Here is a 6,000-nt window from a genome sequence, read left to right as displayed (position 1 = left end):
GGTCCGTGTTATCACGAAACCATGGTGGCTTTCCGCTGACGTCATCAGTCTGGAACGCCGCGCCGCCGGCTCACTGGGCACGCTAGAGTCTCCTCGCTACGGGACAAGGCCCATTGGAACCCGGACATCCAAGTACTTGACGAATGTAGAGAGCTCCCATTTTATTTTGTTGTTGTTGCTGATTAGCCTTTACGAGGCAGCTGTGCACTTACATCTCAAGTGTTCCATGAACGCCATTAGTTACAGTACGACGCCGGTGACCGGTAGGGGCGCTGCAGTCGCCCAGCGGCCCGAGGTCGGCGCTAACCGGTACCATGACTCAGCGGCGCCCCGCCCCGGGGTAATTACGTACTGCGCAGTTGCAGCGGTCCAGACCGGGACAAAGGCCGACGGAGGGGCACGAGCTGCACTGCGTCCACCGGCCGGGTCAGTGGACAGAGCGGGTGGTCCGACAGTGTGTGGACGGTACTGAGCTCTGTCCACCGGAGCCGACCACGGCGGAGGCGGCGAATATCAGGTGAGCCGGGCCGACCTGTGTGTGTGTGGGGGGGGGGGGGGGGGGGTTCTGTGTGTCCCTGTGTCTGTTGTTGAGTGTGTTTTGTGCGTCTGTGTCTATAGTCAGACAATATGTGTTTATGTAACGGTGTGTATGTGATTCTGTGAGTCTTTGTGTGTCTTCTCTGTGTGCTAGGTACCCGTCTGAGTGTTTGGATGTCTGTGCTTAGATGAAGTAACGGGGAAGAGGGCATAGGTGGCGGAACGGGGAGGGGGAGGGGGGGCACCGGGGAACCGTGCCAACTTGATTTCGGCATTTTAACATTAGCCCTATGGGCGTTGCATGGAAAGAATGGGACCAAACGTCGGCAATGCCCCTCCCCCCGCCCCCCACCTTAATTAAAGGTGTAGCCTTAATTAAAGGCGCTACTGGGGGAGGGGGCAAATGTCCCGCAGTGGCTGCCAGTTGCCCCTGCAGTGACGAGATTTTGCCCACCCTGTCGGAGTGAATATAATGCGCTTCAAATAAATATTCCCCAAGCTGTCAAACCCAATGTGAAAGTCAATCAATCCTATTTCCTTTTCATATTTTGTCGCCCGTGTTTACACTGATCTTAGTCTAATATCGTAGAGAACATCCAGCGGCGTATCCACAATCCTGAGGTTACCTTGACTTTAGAGGACCCAGTGGATTTTTTTTAACCCACGCCCTGGTTGGGGGTGTTTTATGCCCCCCGTTCCAGTCGTTTCGCACTATCTCCCAAATTAATGCGCCGATCGCCGCGAAAATTTCAGAACCCTCTTGTAAATCGGTTTTACACCTCGTTACATCTTCTTCCACAGTCTATGATAGGTTGGCCGCAAATGACGTCAGAGTGACGTCACGTTCAGGCATTTCCGACCCAAAAGAGGTTTGATGGGAGGAGCTGTCAAGCCCAAAGTTTTAAAAATAAAGGAAAATGTTGAAAAACAAAAAGATATAAAACGAGCAGCGCTACAAAACTGCTATCTTGTTTGTTATATATTTGCTTTGATTTTGAACCCCAAATTAACCCGCGCCCCGTTGGGCTCTGCCGAGCAACGCACCCCGTTGGGGGGGGGCAATTTGCCCCCCCCAAAAAAGATCTCGAGAACCACGCAACCTAGCGACAAGCGGCAAACGGTGTTGGATAGCCCTATCAGGGAACTACCTTATGACCCAATTTTGTTGACCTAGGTCAAACTGATGATGTCACAGGTCAGGTCAAAGGTCGAATTTTCAGGGTTTGGTGTTTGTATATTTGTTCATGAACAGTTCGTGAACAATGTTTGTTTGTTTGTTTATTTGACAGTTTACGAATTTTGGCATTCAAGGTCACATGTTCACTTACAATTATCTGTTCACGAACAGTTCGTGAACGTTCATGAACGTTCATGAACAAGTCATCATTTCTGATATATTTCGAGTAACTGTTAGCATACGGTGCAGACATGACTGCAGGCAGGTTTTACATGTGAAATATGCACAAGCCACAAGTCATATCTCAAGCACACTAAGGTTGTTTGGTGCAGTAGGAGCTTTCCGCTAATAACTTCCGATCAAATTGAGCTAGCGAGTCGGTTGAGCCATCAACTGACTCAGAAAGAACTGCCACATCGAATGATATGCAGCATGACATCCTCCATGCAGCTTTGTGACCCGAGTGGCTTTGACCTGACCTTGACCTTAGGTCAACATCCTAAAAAGACCTAATCTAAACAAAAAGTATATCATTCGACGCGCCTGGCCACGACGAGCACGATGGTGCCACAACCGTGGCTCTGCCACCATTTGAGGCGAAGTTATTTACCAAAAACCAGCCTCTACTTTATGACACTTGACCTGACCTCAGGGGTCACCGTTTGGTGTAAGACCTTGAAATTGGATACCAATCGCTGTGGTTTGTTAACCCGCGCCCTGGTGGGGTCTGTTTATAACGCGACCTGGTGGGAGGGGCTATTTTTTGCCCCCCCTCGTATCTCCGAAACTACTGGACGGATCCGAAAAATTCAAACGGCGTTCGAAAGACCTGTCAAATTTGTTGAGGGAAACCAAATTTTATTGACTTCGGGGTCACCGATGACGTCACAGGTCAGGTCAAAGATGAAATGTTTCACCGTTCACGGGTCTTCTAGAGAATGCGCTATAACACCGAGGAAAACGCATTTTGTCAGGAATCAGCGATAGGGCGTCAGTTGCCTAGTAGATATGTTGCTGTTAGAGGTCACTGGTCATACCAGGTCAGGTCACAGGTCAGGTCACCAAAGGTCACCAAGGGTCACCACATGAACCCAACTTTACTAAGGTTATGCGATGCATGTTTTATGGCCAGTTTTTCATTTCCAACTCAATGGTGTTGGTTATAAGACCATCAGGCACGGTTTAGGTCACTTTCTGGTGGAGGTCAGGTCAAGGTCAGGTCAAAAAAGGTCAAATTTCAAAGTTGATATTTTTGCATAAAATGGGTATTGATTCGATGCAGCTCGTCACGGGGAGTCTAATGGTGGTCTTTGTTTTGCGCTACGAGGTCTAGAATTGCTGAAAATTGAGTTTGAAAATTTGACGTCATCAATTTTGAACAGTTTTTTCGCTATAACTTGGCCAAAAAAAGAGGTATCGATCTCAAATTTGGTATGTAGATAGAAGGTGGTAAGGACTATCACATATATTCCGGTTTTTTCGAAATTCAAAAATTTTTTTGGATTTTTTGGCTATTATATTCAAAAAATCTATTTTTTGATTTTTGGGGGTCAAAATCCAAAAATTTCAAAAATCCGAGATAGCAGTTTTGTAGCCCTGTCCATTCTACAGCTTTTATGTCTGTATCATTTTTCTGTATTTGCAAAGCTATAGGCCTGACAGCTCTTCCCGCGAAACCCTTTTTTGGGTCGAAAACGGCAGAACATGACGTCACTCTGACGTCATTTCCGGCCAACCTATCATAGCCTTTGGAAAAATTTTTGGTCACAATGTGTAAAATTGATGTCCGGGAGGGTACTGAAAGTTTGGTGACGATCGGCGCAGTGGTTCTGGAGATATATCGAAAAGTCTGGAGGGGGGGCAAAAAATAGCCCCCCCCCCCCACCAGGTGGCGGGTTAACCCGCGCACCGACGGGGGTCTGCGCCAACTTCGCACCGACGGGGGGGGGCGGATGACCGCCCCCCCCTGAGATCTCGAGAACGAAGCAAGATAGCGACAAGCGGTAAACGGCATCGGATACGCACGGCCAAGATCTACAATTTTTACTAAGGTCATTTTCAGGTCAGGTCAAAGATGACGTCACAGGGGTCGAAAAAGTCAAAATGGCGGCGCTAGATATGGAGAGAGTTTTTCTCGAATAACTTTCGAATTAGTCAAGATAGGAACAAACTAAGGGCATCATCGTGATTCTCTCGTCAATCCGCATCGAATGATATATATGTTGACCTCGAAAGGTCAAGGTCAAAGGTTGACCTCAGGTCACGTGACCTCGAGGTCATCATGTATATCATTCGATGCGTCTTGACGAGCTGAACACAATGAGACCATCCACGCGTCTGTATCTTGTTCCTGTACGGAGTTATTGGCCAAAAACCTTTGGTGACCTTTGATGACGTCACATGACCTCACAGCTGCCCAACAGCAAAACAGACCTCAAGGTAGTGAAGGTTGATCGTATATGAAGTCATGTTTGGTATATGGGGCCATTCCGACCCGTTTTAGTGGTAAAAACAGGGAGTTGATTTTTCCCCCATTGACTTATAATGGGGAGGTCGCGAAATTGACCTGACCTTAGGTCACCTATATCAAAATTCCGAGATATACAAATTGTAGCTACTAATGACCTAATAATATCCTGCGACTTTCAAAGGCCTCCGACATCTACTGTAGCTCTGGCACGGTGACAAAGTTGCAAAAAAGTGACTTGAGGTTGGGTCATTCAAAGTGACCTGGTGACCTGACCTTAAAAGGTAGGAGGTTCAAACTTCCACACCATGTGTAAAATTGATGAGGTTATAGTCATACCAAATTTCGCGCCGCTACGCGCCGCGGTTTTTCCGCTATTCGCGAAAAACCTGAGGGGGGGGGGCGGATATCCGCCCCCCCCCGTCGGTGCGCGGGTTAAGACGCACACGCTGGCTTTTCCCGCAAGGTTCTATCTCAATTAGGAGCGAAATGGCTAAAGAGGGGGTCTTATCTACCCCCTCTTTACCGTGTTCGCGAACAGTTCATGAACGTTCGCGAACTGTTCGTTGTTTGTTTACCAAAATTTGACCGATGACGTCACTTGTTCACGAACACATTTGTTGGTGAACAGTTTGTTTATGTTTGTTTATTTGAAAAATTAAACAAACACCAAACCCTGACATACATATATTACATGTACTGCAGGTAATGCTGCCTCATCCTAAGGTAAGACGGAAGCCATAAGCCATGGTGAGCCGTAGGATGACAAGTCGTGTGGTGAATGGTGCTGGTCAATGATTTGGGCCTGTATTGGACATAATATTTACGCTACAAAATTTATAACGATACAAAATTAAAATAATTAGCTACACATAAGAGCTGAACAAAATATTTATGCGAAAAGTTTTCAAAAGCTGTCAGATTGATCAATTGACATCAATAAAATATGCCTAGTTCGGAATATAGGGGAAAGTGGGGTAAGACGGTCAGGCTAGGTAAGACGGGCATCCCTTCTGCAGACCAAACCAATAGCGCTACGAGCGAGAAAAATTAGGACCAGAATTGGCTTTCCCACTACACACCACCATTGAAGTCTGGTGAATTTGTGTCCAATCGACAATGTTTTATTTTGATTTCTTTAAAACACTCATTTCATTGAAAACATCCATGATGTATTGTGGAAGCTTTTGTGTGCAGCACTATATAGTTAAAAACTTGCAATCACTTGTGGTACACTCATATGCCACCGGTGTTCATTTACCGCGGATTTGCTTTGTCTGCATCAAATTGTCCACAGAGCAAAATTGTGCTGAACTTCTGACATTGAGTTTGGGGTAAGACGCGCAACTATGAATCCAATGGGTCTGTAATGGTGAAAATATTTTTGTTGCTGTAGGAAAAAAGAAACATTTCTTATAAGAATATGCTTGTTTCTGATACTCACATACATGCTAGCAATATTCCTTCGGTACAGTTTATTCTCGAATAATGAATGTGAAAAACGGCTCTTATACATGGCTTCTGAACTAGGGTCTATATACGAGCGTACGCCTTCTGCACGAATCTCGTATACTGCCATTTCCGAAGCACTTCAGACCAACGAGCGACTGTGTCAATGCAGCTAATATCGGGTATTTTTTTGCGAGCTGTGCTGGTCGGTGAAAGAAGCTGGCCGTCTTGCCTTACCCATGTGACCGTCTTACCGCATGGGGTGGGGTAAGACGTTTTTTTGCAAGGTTTTGCAAAAATAGCTGCAGTTTATTTTTTGAATCAGGTTTAAATCCCATCTTCTGGCAAATGGAAGTAAAATGTCTAAAAA

At 46.3% G+C, this 6,000-nt stretch overlaps 1 protein-coding gene across 1 annotated transcript in view; it reads left to right on the top strand.

The window, feature by feature from the left end:
- The first annotated feature begins 284 nt into the window (after positions 1-284).
- The window catches only part of LOC122387028, a 93,860-nt gene continuing 88,144 nt past the window's right edge, over positions 285-6,000 (top strand). The window contains exon 1 of the mRNA XM_043376835.1: positions 285-517. The gene's annotated coding sequence lies outside the window, so the exon portion shown is untranslated. The remainder of the gene's footprint in view (positions 518-6,000) is intronic.

The sequence above is a fragment of the Amphibalanus amphitrite genome, unplaced genomic scaffold (assembly GCF_019059575.1).
Source record: "Amphibalanus amphitrite isolate SeventyFive unplaced genomic scaffold, NRLGWU_Aamphi_draft 000271F_arrow, whole genome shotgun sequence".
In the NCBI taxonomy this organism is placed as follows: Eukaryota; Metazoa; Arthropoda; class Thecostraca; order Balanomorpha; family Balanidae; genus Amphibalanus; species Amphibalanus amphitrite.
The sequence above is the reverse complement of the archived record's forward strand: the minus strand, read 5'-3'. Positions and strand labels throughout refer to the sequence as shown.